Below are 16,996 nucleotides of genomic sequence, written 5' to 3' on the forward strand. Positions count from 1 at the left end.
TTGTCTCTTAGGGTTCCCCATACAGAGAAGAGGAGAGCTGGTTAACGAAATGCTGTCACGTTAGTTATTGATGGAGTCGTTGACACAAAGGTTTGTTCACAACGGGATAGGTAGGTTGTGCCGCAATGGTTCCTGCCTGTCAGTCAAGAGCCCTATATGGTGGTTGGCTCTGGTGTGTGGGTAGGTCACAGGATCCTGGGATTGGGGCAGGATGCACAAAGTACAGGTGGCGGTCCAGAGACTGTGTACATTAGTTACGTTATCAGTATGTTCCTTAGCGCACCTATTATTCAGAGAGAGGCAAAGGTTAGACCTCCTGGCCACCAGTCACCGCTGGACAGTAACAGAAAAAAATTCTTGTTGGCCTCCGAGCAGACCGGTCATTCCAAAGGGTGCACGTGATGGGGGAGTTATCACAAGGAGGGGGTCGTGGATTCAGCCAGAGGTAACGACCACACCACCTTTACACGCTACTAGTCGCATCAAGTGGGGGGGTCCAGCCCAAGGCCTGAGCCGGGATTCGCAGAGCTTCTAGCAGGGTGAGGATCCAGTGGAGTAAGGATGTTAAAAGTTGCAAAGACTACTCCCGGTAACAGCGTGTGGCCCTGGAATTCGGGGAGTGCTGTAAATCCCAATAATACACTGCTGGGGCTGGGACCGAAGGAGGCCAGAGAGGGACCAGGGCTGCCTATGGGGTGGAACGGTCCCCCAGTGAAGCGGATCGGAGGCGCAGCTATGGCAGAACAGGTCCCGGTGTATTCCTCCATCCAGACCTGGGACGGTTTGGGCCCCCTTAGGTGTACACCACAGTATAGGCATGCGGTCAAGTCTGTGCAGCTCCTCGGGACAAATTTACGGCCAGCAACTTTGGGTGGATATGCAGTCACGTAAGGCTAAGCTACAGTTATGGTGTGTCCTACTGCTTTAAGCCAACCGGGTTAAAGTATGTTCATATTCAAAGGGTGCACACACAGCAAATCACCCACCTTCATCAGACGGCGTTACGTTCCTCACTCCAGAGGGGGGGGGGGTTGGGGAGAACATGAAGCGTAGCAGCTAGGCCCCAGGTGGTGCGCACAGAGGTGGTCCAGTTAGGGAGGCATTGAGGGCACCACGGGCGCCAAGCGGAACACAGGAGGGCCAGTGAACAAGCCCACAACTGCCCTGCGTGCAGGCTGGGGCCAGCCGCAAAGCACGAAGAATAATGGCATAGGAGGGGGTCCCCCGATGGTGCTGCAGCTACCCAGACATGTGGGCCGGGTAAGCCGGGGACCACGCTGCAGCTCCTGGAGGAGGGGGGACTCACAGGGAGCCTGTGGAGGGCGCATGGGTATCGCCAGTACTGTTGTGGCGCACCGGAGCAGCAGCGTCTGCCCTCCCTCACCCCCCAAGTGGAGGCACCGACATGGAGTGCGGGTCTGGGTCCCCCACAGCCAAGCCTCCGCTCCACTGTCCATGCAGGGCTCCTCAATGACGGGCTGGCACAAGAAGGAGCTCACTGCGGCCCTGCCAAACGCATGATGCACAGCAGGGCTATTCCGTAGGGGCCGCAGGCCGACTGGAGGTTCCCACCTCCGGTGTTGAAGTCGGCTAGGTTTGAAGGTTTGAAGAGTCAAATCTGGCAGTAATACGTGCCGTGAAGAGTTATGGCAGCAACTCCTGAAGGACCCGGGGTTCACAGCTCCAAACCGTTATTGTTTTTAGTATTTAGCACCAGCGAAGCAGGATAGATGACAGGATGTTTGATGGCCAGTGCCGGAGCACTTTCAGGCGGTGCCCATTTCCCAGCCACGCAACAGGACCCCCCCATGTAGGCAGGCCTCAATGTTTTGGAATTTCCAACCTCCCCTATTTTTATGTTGACTGTAGTAAGGCCAAGCAATGACACACTTGGCACTTATTACGATGTTAGAATCAAGACTTTTAATTGCATGTTATTGCAGGGATGGTGTTGGATTCAATGGCTACAGGGCCAAGGGGTTGAATCTCCAGCCAATAACAGCAGAACTAATACAAACTATCAGGGATGGCCATAAAGTGGGGTTCTGATCATGTTTCATACCCTTTTGTTGTAGCAGAAAATTATAATGTTCCAAACCTATTGTTTTAAGTCCTTGTACCTTCTTGGAATGCCCTACTCTACAAAGTAATATTCAACGATATGGCCAAGAGAACGTCCTCCAACTTATTCTTAACACGTTTAGGTCGACCTGGCTTCTGTGATGAATTTGGCGATGTCATCCCTCCTTTGCCCGGGTGTAGACTCTCCCCAGGAAATGGCAGAAGCTACCTGATCCTGACCCAGGGGGTGGCTATATGCAGGAGGACCAAATGAGGGGAGATGACACAAAGGAGTAGGAGGGACTCACCAGATGAGACAAGCCTTTTCTATTAGGGGATAACTATAATCCTGATATTCCCCAAGTCTTCGTGACCTATTGTAGTCTTACATTAGAATGTCCTAGGGGTAAAATGATGTACTGTTATGGTCGTTCTTCCCCATCTAGTGTTTATACTGTTGATAGTCAGCTTAAATTGGACCGGCTAGATAATTATAACCTCTCTTTTGTCATAGGCAAAGAGAAGGATGTGTTGAAGAAGAGTAGGGTGGACTGGAACAACATCCCCTTTAGTGGAAATACTGAGATGAGATGAAAAGCCATGTACAATCCTGGCTAGAGGGAGGGAGAGACAGAGGGAGGGGGAGAGAGAGAAGAAGGGGGGAAGAGAGAGAGGTAGAACTTTGCTGCAGGCGAAGCCCGTCGCAAGCTGGTAAGCAAGGAGAGTGCTGCCCTACGCTAGAAAGCTGTTGATGTGTTGCCCAGAGAAAGCCCACAAGCCGGTATCCTGAGATGCCGGAGACCAGGAAAGAAGCGAACAAGGAGCGGAACAGCCAAAACAAACCAGTGAGTCCAAAGGAGACAAGTCGGACACCGGGGCGCTTCAAGGAGAGCACCACGCACCATGGGGAAATTAGAGTGTCGGCTGAGGGCGGAAATCCCTATGATAACGAGCGAAAGTAAGGAACGGCAAAGTGGAGGGTTAATGATCCAATTTATGAAACAAAGCCAGAATTGGATACCAATAGAAGAGGGACTACTTCTTGTGTGGAGAAGTATATAACCAGGGTAAAGGAAGCTACTCCTCCTAGTGTGTTCTGGTGAAGTGTTGAACAAATGAACTGAAATTCTAAGACAAGAAGGAATACCTCTTGGTGATGAGAAACCTAAGTTCAGCGGAAGGGAGTCATTCCCCCTTAGTGTTGTTTCGGAATTGTGAAAGGTAAGGAATTATCAAGAGGAGACCCATACCTCTTGAGATTCGAATACATAGCAAATACTAACACTGAAGTCCTGTCAGGAGAGTACACTAGGCAATCTAACTGCAAGTCTGGGACCCGCACTAGAAGTGTATAAGTAAAAGCACTGGCAGGTGAGTAGACCAGTCAATGTAACTGCGAGTCTCGGTCCTGCACCCAATTGGAAGAGGAAAGTAACCTCTTGGGAAAAAAGAAATTAAAGGGGAAGAAAACAATACCCACTGAACAGAAATATTTAGTTTCAACTGTAAAAGCATGGAGCAATGGAGTGCCCCTTGAGTGTGACAATTCCAGGGGATGGGAACCATAACCCCTGGACTGGAGAACTGTAAATCTTTGAGGAAAATAATGTTTTGTGCTGAGAAACTCTGGGGATGGGGGGAGCCTTTCTGAGGATTGTGTAACTTTGATTACTTGTTACTATTTGCACATTTTCTACTTGGAACTGTGTGTTGAAACTCTGGAGAAAACCTGACTATACCCCTTTTCATGTTATAATAATGTTTAGAATGTAAGGGTCAGGTTAGGATTTCGGACACAGGACAGAGAACTCTTTTGCTTTTGGACATTCTGACAATTGATATCCTTAGTTTTGTTGAGGCATGGAAACCTCTCATAGTGATAGGACAAGATAAGTCTTTTCCCAACCCATTTTATGTTAATGAAAGTCTGTAACCAACTCTTAACATATATCTGTGTCTGAGTCTTACTCTTGATCATTTTATACTTCCATAACCTAATAACACACTAGGGGCAACATTCTCAAACCTAATTTCTCAAATCCTATGCCTATTCTAACACAACCAAAATAGAAATGTTCCTTCTGTGACTTTATGCCAGTTTCGTAGAGTCTGGTCTTCTCTTCAGGCCTGATTGCTTTCAGTTTCTCATCACCACCTACTGCCAAGATCTGGGCTTCACAATTCTCTTATTTCCAGGCTTCTCGTAGCCACTGTGGGGCTCTCTCCAGCCTATGTATTTCTCACTGTTTTCTGCGAGTCTTCAACGACCTTGCTTTGCATAGAACTTCTCACTGGGTCCTTCCTTGGCCTTGGTTCAGAGTGCGTCCCCCTGGATTCACAATAGATTAGTAGACCTTAGTTTTAGTTCACGATTCAAAGCAGGCCTCATGTGGATCATGACTTGCCTCAGGGATTAACTGCAAGTACAAATCCCAAAAGATCCCTTGGTTCTTTTCCAGGCTTCACAGGAGTAGTAATAAACGTTATCTTCCTTTTAAGATTCCAAATGGGACACTCGTGGAGCTTATCCCATTTTCCAATTTCGCACTAAGCTATTCCTTGACTTTGAATCTCTTGGACTGTGATTCACAGTATGTCTCTCATGGAACTAAACTTCCTTCTTCGCTCTAGTTCCAGATTCATAATAGGTCCCTTGTGGATCCTTTTTATATGTCAACACTTCACAGTTGGTCCCATGTGGATCTTGGCTTTGGTTCTGGATTAACAATTTGTCTCTCAATGACCATGGCTTTCTTCCAGGCTCCATAGTAGGTCTCTTGTACCTCGGCTCCTTAGTCTCAAGGCTTGTATTGCATTATATTGCATTAGGATGTATAGAGCGTAGGCTAAGGCCCGTAGGCGTCTAGGAACTGAGCAAGGAGCAGACATTCGGGGGCTGGAGCTATGTTGTCAAAAGGAATTACATTTAAAAAGATAGGTTTTAAGTGCTCTGCAGAATGGCAAATACTCCTCAATTTCTCAAAGAGAGAGAGAGGAAGCCCATTCCACAGGGTAGGAGCAAGAACCGAGAAAGAGAGACCCCCTCAATCGGGCCCCTCAATCGGGCTGACTGGTACCACCACACTTTTAAAAGCGCAAGAGAGGACGAGTGAAGGCACCAGACAGGGTGGTGCTCCAACTTGTTTTTCAAATAAATTGCTCCAGTATCGTGAAGAGCCTGATGTGTGACATGTTGTCTTAACAGGCCCGCAGAGGGCATCAGTCTAGGACATAGGTCTTCAAACTGTGGGGCGCGCCCTCCCATGGCCCGCATCCCAGGGGGGGCGCCAGAGCCCAGCATGAAATGAGTAAAAAAAAAAAATTGTTTTTCTTTTTAGATTGGAGGAAATGGGAAGGGGCAGCTCACATGGTCAGACTGGACCATAAAACGGTCTTAGGCACCAATGAAAAAATGGCCAGCAGTTGCAAATGGATATTCAGTCCTTTAGTCGCAGACTGTTTGAATAGTACCCAAGGGGTTGTTTTTTGTTCAAATGTAAACCAATGGTGATATTTAAAGAATATTTATTCAGTAACAATGGCCAAAACTACTAGCTGCATAGTGAAGTAACTCCTCAAACTGGCCCACATTGGCCAAAAAAGTGGCCCATTTTGACTGGCCTACACTAGCATTTTTGGTACGGTTATCGCCCTATTGCCCTACAGGCCAGTCCAAGCCTGCCGGCTCATCCATAATGGGTGAGGGGGGGCATCCACCCACTGGCCACCTCACCTATTATGGAGGATCCAAGGAGCCAGCCCAGTGAAACACTGAGCACTCCCTCAGCTGTTTTTTCCAGCTGGGGGAGTGTTCCTGGGCTGGCTGAACTGTCAAAGGGAAACACTGTTTGCATTTGACAGTTCATTTCCCCAGCCGCACATGATCACTGAGCCATGCAACGCTGGGGGTGTTTTGCTTCGCCAGCCTTGCATAGGAAATGCTGGCTTGGGCACTGCATGTATGTATGTGCGAGGGGGTGCTCCTGCGCCTCCTCGCACATACGGGCAGAGCAACCTGGAGCGGGGCATTTTAGCAACCACGCCTAGGCCCCTGCAGAAGGTACGCTTATGGAGATTTATTTTTTATTTAAACGTGTATGCTTGTTTTATGGGACTGTGGTGGGAGCAGGATGGGCTGCAGCACTGGGAGTGGTGGGAGTAGGGTTGGGAGAGCCCAGGGTCTGTACTGGGAGTAGGTTGCGGTGACGGCACGCAAAGGTTCATAGCGATTTCTACATACTGTCCATCTGGCACTTTTGGGGGGGCCCGGCCTGCCCAAACTTTGCTCAGGGGGGGGCCCAGACCAAAAGTTTGAAGTCCACTGGTCTAGGAGCATTAAGGGCTAGCCTAGACGCTGAATTCCGGAGTACTTGCAGCCGATGCACCTAATATTTCAGCTGCCCCAAGTAGACCCTGTTGCAGTAGTCTAGCGATCCCATCATCGCCGAAGTGACTACCTTAGTCCGGCAGTCGGCCGGAGGAAGTGGGAGAATCTTTCTCAATACTTTATACGTTTCCCAAAACCAGTGTTGCAGTCTGACGCAATCTGGGCTTCACGGGAGCCAGTGGGGAGAACTCTCACCCCTAAGCTCTTTACAGGCGTGCTGGGAATAGGGCATGGGCCAAGAGAATCTGGCCAGAACTGGGAGCTCCAAGTATTAGTCGCCACCTGGGGATCAAAAACAAGCACTTTAGTGTTTTCCCCATTGAGCTACAACCAGTTAGAAGACATCCAGCTGCCTATGGTTGATAGACAAACTCAATTTATGAGGGGGCTCAGTGGTGGGGGAGTCGAGGTGGAACACCAATTGTCTGTCGTCAGCATACGTGTAAAAGTGAAACCCTGACCCCAAACTGAGGTCCGCCATGGACGCAAATGAAGATTAAACAAAAGTGGGGACAGACCTTATCCTTGGGATAGCTCACGAGGAAGAAGATGAACCACAGGCCTGAAAGGAGACCGTTTGTGTGCGCTACGCAAGAAACTAAGCGAACCATATCAACAGGACCCCCGAGATCCCCACCTGCTCCAGACTGGCCAGGAGAATGTCATGATCCAATGTATCAAAGGCTGCGGAGAGGACAAGAAATATCACCACTCCGACCCCTCCACAGTCCTGAAGCAGAGCAAGATCATCTAGAAATTAGATCATGAAGGACTGTGCCCATCAAGGGCCTGAAACCTGATTGATAGGGGTGCAAACAATTATTAGCTTCAAGAAAATGAGAAAAGAGTGGGTTGATCACAGCCTCCTCTTCTTTGTCTTTCCTGACTCACTACGTAGTAATGGCTATTTCTCCTTCCATAATTGGGGGCCATGTCAGGCAGTAAGTATTATTTTACCCTCCTGGTACCGTCTTCACTTTTCTGCTACCATAGGGTTGTTGGTGCAATGCCTCTGGGCCAGGCTTTCGATTTTCAACTAGATGAAGGAGCTGCTAGTTGAATGCCCTGGGTGTCCTCTTTGTTCAGGGTTTCCAGTCTCTAGCTGCTTCCAAACTGGATTCCTTGAGCTTGTGCCAAGCTTGCTCTGGCATCCTCCAGACAAAGTGGTGCTCAGCGTTCCATCCGGAAAGGTTATCCGCTTGTAGCAAAGGAGCATTGGGTAGACATCTGATTTCTGTGGGATTCTTTCACCCTCTGGATTCATCCGGCCCTTTTTATACTTTCTTGGCTGCGGTCGGAGTCCAGATCTTGATTGGTTATTTTTATTTTCAATTCCTAGCCAGAATTGGTTATACTGCGGGTTTTCTTTAGTTTCCCTCGAACTACCATAAGGGAGGTTCCGGCATTTGTTCATTACTTGATCAGAGTCACTATAATTTATGAAGGGTTGCAAGGCTTTAATGGTGTCTGTTGCATGCAACTTCATCTTGAAATCATTATCTGCAGGGAGCAGATCTGCTGTGATCTGCAGTCTGATCGCACAGTTGAGACATAGAACGTGCTGCACATGTCTCATCTGGTTCCCTGAGACCTTGTTCCTTGTAAGAAAGGTCTTTGGTTTCACTGAAATTTGCTAACACTGCAGATATGTGGACTCGTCCCCTTTGAGAACCCGACTGTGGCTCCGGTTCCAAGCTCACAATTACCTATGCAAGGGAACACCCAATGTGGCATTACTGCATCTCGGTAGTGTGATGAATCCTGTGGACTCATCACTGATGCCCCATCAAATATCTCTTCCCACATGGCCAGGGGAAGGCAGCCACTATCTGATCCTGATCCTAGGGGTGGTACTATGAGGAGGATCATGTGAGAGGAGAAGCTGTATTCTTCCATTTCTGGAGAAAAAAACATCATAATTCCCAAGTTCTGACTTCTGGCTTGTTGTCACTATACAAATGCCTCCCATTGTAAAACCCAGAAACCTCTTCCTGAAAATCACTCTAGACAAAATACCACTCATACCTCACACACACACATAGCATCCAGTCTCCAATGTTTCAAATAAAAACCCTAACCAATAAACACAAAGTTAACCATGCAGACTAGTTGTTATGATGCAGCACGAGTGTGCATGACATTTAAAAACAGTGCCTGCACTTGGGAAAGTAGGAGGGCCAAAGAGGAAGGCAGAACCCGAAGAAAGAAGCAGGATGGGAACAGTCTGTGCTGGAGAACGCAGGCATTGCCAGGCAGATGCTCGCTATTGTTTACCAACTTGGCGCAAGGCCATGAGAGATGCAGCCGGCACCGTGCGAGAACTGTCAGAGGACCGGCAGCAGTAGAGCTACTGGTGCCGCGATCATGCCGTGAAGCAGCAGTCTTACCGGAGGGTGTGCGGGGAGCAGTCAGGAGTGCTGGAGGAAGGTCTGCAGTGTGAGGGAGGCAGTTCAAGGGGAAGCCTTGAACAACAACATGACATGGGCTGGGGACGCTGCAAGACACAAGTGAGTCTGCACAGAAGCATTAGGGACACGAGGGCATTCCAACAGGCATATAAGCCATTAACAACTTTAAAACAAATTAGAACATTTAAATATTGACCAAGTAAAATACATAGACAGAACTTGCACAAGTCCTCATGTATGAGATGTCAATGTGGGGGAAATTGGACCAAGTATTACCAAGAGCAAATAAATACTAATGAACATAGTAAAAGGCAGAACTTGCAAAAATCCTCATATACGAGATGTTAATGGGTAGTATAACTCAGTTGCAATGCGCTCATCTTGAAAGCAAGACGGTGCATAGCAACACAGGTTTGAATCCCGGGTTCATGCTTAAAAACATCTTTTGGTATTAAGCGTATTATAAACAAACAATTATAATGTGGGGAAAGCTGTCGCAAGTATTACCACAAGCTAATAAATACAAATGAATATATTGAAAGGCAGAACTTGAACAAGTCCCCATGTATGAGATGTCAATGTGAGGAAAGTTGGAACAAATAGTACCTAAAGTCAATGAAGAAGCAGCACAGTGAAGTAATACAACTGTGCTATATTGAAGAACAATAAACCGAGAAGACCACCTGGTGAAAGAAGCACATGAGGCAGGGAACATTTTGGGGAGAGATACCGGTCAGAGAAGTATACCAGTTCTACAAGACCCCAAATGGAATTTCAGGCATGGTAGTATACCAGGCAATCCACTTAAATCATATGGATGAATAAGACATTGTGGCTAGATACAGTAATGAACGAAAAAATTGAATCTAAAATGCTGAATGCACGTTTAGTGTGCATTCGGCATAGTAGATTAGATCATTTGCCCATAAAACCGAACAGGGGAGCGGGGGCGGCAGTGGTGTCCCCCGTTTCCCAGTTCGGCATTATGGGCTGTGGGGTTGCCCCCCGCATACATTAACTGCAGCGCGGGGGACAAACCGGCGAAATCCCAAAAGATGAAATGACAAAATACGGCAAGAGGGCTCGGTGATTTTGTAATTTGATCTTTTGGGTTATGTTTTTTTAACATACATCCACTAGATACCTGGAAGGAGAATATACCAGGGGATGTAAGGAGCTGATGAAAGGAAGCACTGGTAGGAAGAACACCGGGCACTTGAAAATAATAAAGAACTTAAAAAATTGTAGGAAGATACCTGGCAGGGGAGTATACGATGAGGTCCACTAAAGTTCCAGAAAGAAACGTATTTACTTTGCAGAACACATGGTAGAAAAGTATAAAGAGACTCGAAGAAAACAGGCATTTGAAGTTGTGAACAAAGACCTTTCTTTTATGTTGAGACCTAAACATCTGAATATCTCTGGCGAGTTCAAAGCAGGATTTCTGATGGACAAGTGCCTCAGGTGATACACCAAGATACTCAAAGAAGCTAAAGAGAATCTTATATGGAACATCTTATTTGAATAAGATCCTTTTTTTGGTAAATTCATTGCAGAGAGGGTCATATTGTTTGCACAGGAAATTGCTGAGTCTGTCATAAAGAATCAAAGGAATTGTTGGTTGAAAGACATTTTGGCCATCTTTGAGAAACTGTTGTGTGAAACAGACACTGCCACCCTTAAGGAACTACTGTTTGAAAAAGACACTTTTGCCATCCTACCTGAAATATCCAAGGGAAGGGAACCACCCTCCGGATCCAAGGGTTTTTCCTTGGAAAAGACTATTTTCTGTTGGAATGATCTACTTATTTTGATTGTGAACACTTTTTGGCCAAACATGGGTCAGGCATTTTCCTTACGCATTCTTTTTAATGTGAGGGTCAGATTAGTATGCCTTGGACACAAGCAGTTTATAAAATTTTGACAACTTGACACAGACTGATCTTTAGTTTTAATTTTCTACGTAGGGAAACTCTCTCTTTAGAATAGAGACAGAGAGGCCTTTATCCAACCTTTTTATTTTAATAAAGAGGTCTGTTAAATGAAAATGTTACAGCTTTGTGTCCGCCTCGCATTTCTGACCTCCCAAAGTAAGGAGAGTGAGGCTACCGGATCCTTCCTCATCCACCCCCTGGGAGGAACATAGGTATGTACCAGCCCAGTCCTTGTGGCTCTCTTACTGTGCATATAAGGATGGGGACTTTTAATAACTCACCACATGGACACATATGCATATAAGAAAGCTTGTGCGATCCCACCACCAGGGGTAGCACATAAGTTCCAACCCACAATAGGCCATAAACAGAAGGATTACTGTCCAGAATCAGAGGGAATACACACATTTCATGGAGTGGCTGCAATTGGGAAACGTGGTTTAGGGCAAAGAAAGCAGTTTAAGGAAAGCGAGGTATAAAGACTAGCACATTCAGGTGGTTAGCCAAGAAAAGGAGCAGGAGGGCAATGCAATGGAGAGTATGGGGGGGGGCTAGAAAGATGTATTTTACAAAAATTACTCTGATCTGTGCAGGAAATGCCTAAAGCTCTATTTCAGGTTAAATAGTATTAGATTTTATCAGGCTGCATTGGTTCTTGGAATGAACTGCAATAACTGTTGCGTATAGTTTATACGAATTTGTAAAAGAAGCACTTTCACAGCGGTTTTTATTTGTCACGCAGTATTGCTTTTTTGTACAGCAATGGGTTGTGATTAGTAACTCTTACTATGCCATTGGGTTTACAATATGTCATCTTGTGTCTCTTATGTGTACTGTTTTAATTGAGCTTAATTTTGTTAATGGAGAAATAAGATTTTAATAAAGATTGATTGATGTAGAAATACGAAAACGGGAGCGTGGCAGAGGGCATGACCAATGACAGCTCCTGGAGAAGGTGGGAGGAGAAGGAGGGGTGAAAAAGTAAGGCAAAAGAGATCGGTCGAAGGTGTCTGAAATAAGAAAACCGACATGGGTGGGAGAAATAGGGGCACTGGAGAGGGTTGGAGAAATGACAGGTAGAAGAGCTGGAGTAAGTGGTTTTATGTCATTATGAAGTGTCACAGGAAACGGATTCAGGAAGCGGTTTAGCGTGGGATAACCCATCTAAGAAATCTGCCCCGTGATGGCAAGGTCAGCCTCTCAGTCCTTCTGCGACAGTAGTTCAGTTCCTCATCCCAAGGAGTCAATGTGATCCTCAGGGCCCACCACCAGTGGCATCCCTCATATTGTCCGCTATGGCTTTGTGAGCTGTAACATCAGTGCATGGAAATTCAAAATACTAAACCTGATGGACTCAGTCACCTGATGTGGCTTTACAAGAAATACACAGTCCAGCCGCTTGCCACTAAACAACGCCTCCCGTCCCATCTCCTTGCACTTCAACCATGTATCCTTGACACGACGCAGCTCCCTACACACCTAACAAAACACAATGCACACAACAAAACACCAGACCACAAGCCACATCACAAAAAGCACACAATGGACAAACCTCAACACCCATACCTTATTTCACATTGCTCATTGCAGAATGCATTGCATAATTGCATATACTATTATATACCACGCAGCCCAACACTCAAACACACAAACAGTGCACACACCTCACTGCACATTCCACAATACATTCACAGCTAACACACATGCAATGCACATTACACAACATCATGCACATAGCACAATGCACACAACAGTGAACACATTTGCATAAAACACTCCCTAGCATGTTTGTTTGCCCTGCCACATCACTTGTTTGCCAATACAAAACACAGACCAGACAACATACCCCTGAATGCATATATGACTCAACATACAGTACATACCACACATAGCAAACGTATCACACACATATACTCATAACACAACAAACCTAAATGACCCCACACAGTCCACCCTTCGAACATAACACTTGAGATGCTCATAACACTAGCCACAATACAATTATTCACTTTTAAATATACACCAAACGTACCAACACCACACCACATACAATACAATCGCATAAGGCTGGACTACTGCAAGAACCTCTTTCTCAATCAGCCTTCTGCTACTGTCAGTCCACAGCAACTAATCCAGAACAGGACTGCAAGATTATCCTTGGCCTCAAGCCCAGGGACCGTATCTCACCAGCCCTGAAATCTCTCCACTGGCTCCGAGTGGCTGCAAGGATCAAGTTCAATACCCTCTGTATTGGGAGGCTCTGGAACGGCCTCCCTCAAACTTGAGCCAGACCACCTAAAGTTCTGGAAGCAGCTCAAGACCTTCCTTTTCTCCTCAGCGTTCTCCCTCTCCCTCCCCTGCTAACCCATCTGCGGTGCTGACTGACTGCTTGACTATCCTCAGAGTCTCACCAGGTACCAGGCTCCTCCACAATCAGTCTCCCCCGCACTGCCTCCTGGCCTGCCACGCACTAGGGGCTGAACCGGTAGCGCCTACAGTCCCCCTGCCTCCTTGCACTTACCCAGAGCCACACTGACCTGGCTGCACTTATTCAGAGCAATGCTGCCCTGATTGCAATTTCCCCTTCCCTCTCCATTGCACCTCCCCCTGCACATTGCGCTGTCGCACTTGCACGATCTGAATGACACAAGGCCTAGTAAGATAGTTTGTCTTATCGTCCCTCTGTTCACTCCTTTGTCTTGTTGCGCCTAGAAACACTGGAGTACGGGCGCGTTATAAATGAGACATATATCATAAAACATGCCAGTGAGAAGGATGACCCCCACAACACAAACATGCCACTTCACATCAAGCAATGCACATCCCACATCACATCTCTCCACTTAAACTACATCCTATCAAACAACACATACACCGTGATTATATAAACATACTGCACTCATTCTGATGAGATCATATTGGTTGCTGAGAAAGTGGCAATCTGTTGCTGACTAATGAGGGTCTCAGGCCAGTACACCTGGCAGTGGCCGAGAGTAACACGAATGAGTCAGAAACGTTCTAGATAACAAATCTCCACTACTGTGAGAACTGAACGGTGTGAACCTCTACTCCCCAAGAAGGTACAGTGTTCACCCACCCTAGTGGGTAGTCCATTGGGTGACTCCACTAATAGAGGTGAAAGAAACCCCTAGTGCCAGAGGTACAGCTAGTTGACTATAGCTGGATCTAGGGACTATGCCATAATCACTGCAGAATCACTGCAGAAGTGTAGCACTGGCGAAGACTAGGAACATTTCTGTGAGAAGCCACAAGGACCTGAGGAACATGAACAGGGGAAGTGCTCCTCTTCTGCAGAAAGAGGAATGGAGCATGGAACTGGTGCCTATGACAAGAGGTTTCCAGGGGGAACAGGACTAGAGGTACACCAGCAGAAAGCTACCAGGGTTGCAGTTGGAGACACTCCAGGCCAAGGCAAAGGAGAGAAGGTTGGGGGGGGGGGGAGAGAAAGAGAGAGAAAGAGACAGAAAGAGACAGAAAGAGACAGAGAGAGAGAGGGAGAGGGAGAGAGAAAAGTCTGGTGATCTGTAAAAAATTGGCAGGAAGCAAGGCAGTTGTGCCCTCCGGGTAAGGAGAAGCTGTGGAGGAACCCCCTGTCTGAGGACAAACTGCAGTAGGCGATTGGATGGAAGTGTGTGGGGAATGGGGTGGAGAGAGAACCTGCTGAAGGTGAAGTGCAGTGAGGAGTGGCTAGAAATTGCCATTGCAGTGTGTCAGGATGGATGCCACGATCACAGGCAACTATAAACCACAATATCTTGTTCAAGGGTTATATTAAGCACCTAGCATAAAGAAGGCCCTTAACATCCAGGGGAAATGGTTGTGGGATATGGATATAAAAACTGAAAAAGGTTTTCACAATGGGCTCCATGTGTGATAACAGAACAACACTTTTCCACCGTCTTATTAAAAGTGCCAACGATGCAGACGTCCTACCGGAGGTTCTCAATGCCAGTCTTTTCTCCAATTAGTGTTCATCCTCGGTGCGGATGTTACCCAGTTCCTGGGTACATTTCTGCAGTACATGAGAAAGTCCTTCCATGATGCAAGGGTGGAACACTTCATCTCTGCAGACTACTGGTTCAGATCTAGACTGTGCTGTCTCTCAGCACATTTCCAACAGTGTGGCACAAACAGACCGCATAACAACAACGTATTAGTCTCTGAAATTTGCAGATGAAAGTTAATGGATTTTTCAGGTGTGGAGTCCAGAGTTCCCTTACCTGGGTGTTTCCCCGCTTGATATGCCCTAACTCTGGACCTGGCCAGTCCTCCTCACTACCATACCAGAAGCGAATTTTTTCCAACCAAATTGCAGTACACCCCTTCAGATAGGGGTCCAAATCTAGCCTAGGACCACCTTTCCATGATTCCTCATTTTCATGATCCTCATATCTTTTACTATACCACCGCCAGCCTTCTTCTGTCCACAGCTCCTTTTCCTGCCTTGGCCTCTTTTCTCCTGCTGTTTACCTCCTCCTGCTGGCATATAATCTCTTCATTCTTAACTTCACTCCCTTCCACAAACAGCAGTTTGTTTCTCCACCTGATGTTGAACCACTTCCTCCTTGAATCTGCCTCTTTGCTTCTGACCTGTGTCGACCTTCTCTAACAACTCTCCCCCCTCCTGATCTTTCCTGACCTCCTCCAATCTCCTGCAACTGATCTCCTCCTCCCGATTGTTCTTAAACCTCTCCAACCCCCTCCCACCAATCAACCACCTCCTAATCTCTCCCAACCTTCTCCAATGCCTTCTCTCCCTCCAGGTGGTCACCATTCCTCCACCACACACTCTGCTTCTCCAAATATCCTCCCGATTTCACACATCTTCCTCCTGCCTGCCAACTCCTTCCAAACTCTGTCCTGCCTCTGCTCCATCAACCTACAAACTGCCTTGAGCAGTGGCTCTTTTTCTGGTGTTCCAACTTCTCCCTTGGACTGGATCTTTGGCTGATTGTTTACACCTGTAGTTTGTGGGAAAGGCTAGGCTGTGATTGGCTACTTTCAATAGACCCCCCCTTCACAATGGGGTTAGTTTATTGAGATAAAGACTATAATAGTTGGGGTGGCCATCCTTGATTTCACCAAGCTGCCCTGTACAGCCCAGCCTTGTTGCTGTCTGTATCGTACACCTTTAGACAGAAAGAATGAGCCCAACTTAAAATTTGTGGGGTTGGAATCTTCATGTGAAAGGACCTCAACTGGTGATGGTTGTGGGACCATCACTGAGTTTTACATGTCTTATCACAGGGTTTCAGTGTTTGAGGTCCATGCATCCAGTAGCGGGTCGCACAACATTACAAATATCGCGTTTTCCTGCTCCGGAGGTCACCGGACATGTATCGTGTTCACAAACCTTGTAGACATTAAAATAGTATGCAGGAACTGCCTCTGACAGTTTCTGTGCCCCCGCAGCACTTTTAGGTGAATAACAAAGGAACCTTTGCATGCTCGCAAGCGGGTTGGGTTCTGACTGCAACCTTGTTCCCTTTGTTGACACTTTAAAAGGGAATTCACCCAGGTAAATCCTGCCTCAGCTTCTGTAGTCAACTCGGAGGCTGGCATAAAAGGATTCTGGGAAATTAAGTTCCCATGGGACTATTCCACAGCTGTGCAATAGTGCTGCATTGCGAGGTTCCAGGAAATCCCGCCCATCCCCCTCTGTGTCCATCCCGGAGTGTATGGGGTCCCCTTCCCCTAGGGTCACAGCATTGCAGCACCATGTGCCAAGCTGGGTCCTCTTCACAGGCAGGTGTGGCAGCATGGAATGAGGATTCTGACCAGAGTTATAGTGATTGCTACAAACTTTTATTAGCAACCAACAAAACCTATCTAACCCTAACTAATGTGGTTTCCCTACCTCAAATAAATTAAAACTCGAGCAGTCAAGAAGTCCGTTTTCCAAAGCAAAAGTTCACCTTCCTAGTTCAAACTCCTATTCTATCCCTACCACTTAAACACAAATCCTAATCTAAAGGAAAGTTCTCTCTACAGCCCAGGAGAATGGCTCCCTTCTCCTGGGTATGAGTTTGTCAAGTTGTAGCTGTCTCAAATACTTGAAATGTTCCAATATTCTCGAAAGGACAAAAAAAAAAAACAGAGTTCCACAATACTCTAGTGGGGTTAGGAGAATGACTCCCTCCTCCTAGCTTGTTCACCGTTCTTTGTAACCCTCTTCCAGGCTATTT

Source organism: Ambystoma mexicanum, chromosome 9 (genome assembly GCF_040938575.1).
Source record: "Ambystoma mexicanum isolate Mex_15411 chromosome 9, UKY_AmexF1_1, whole genome shotgun sequence".
Lineage (NCBI taxonomy): Eukaryota > Metazoa > Chordata > Amphibia > Caudata > Ambystomatidae > Ambystoma > Ambystoma mexicanum.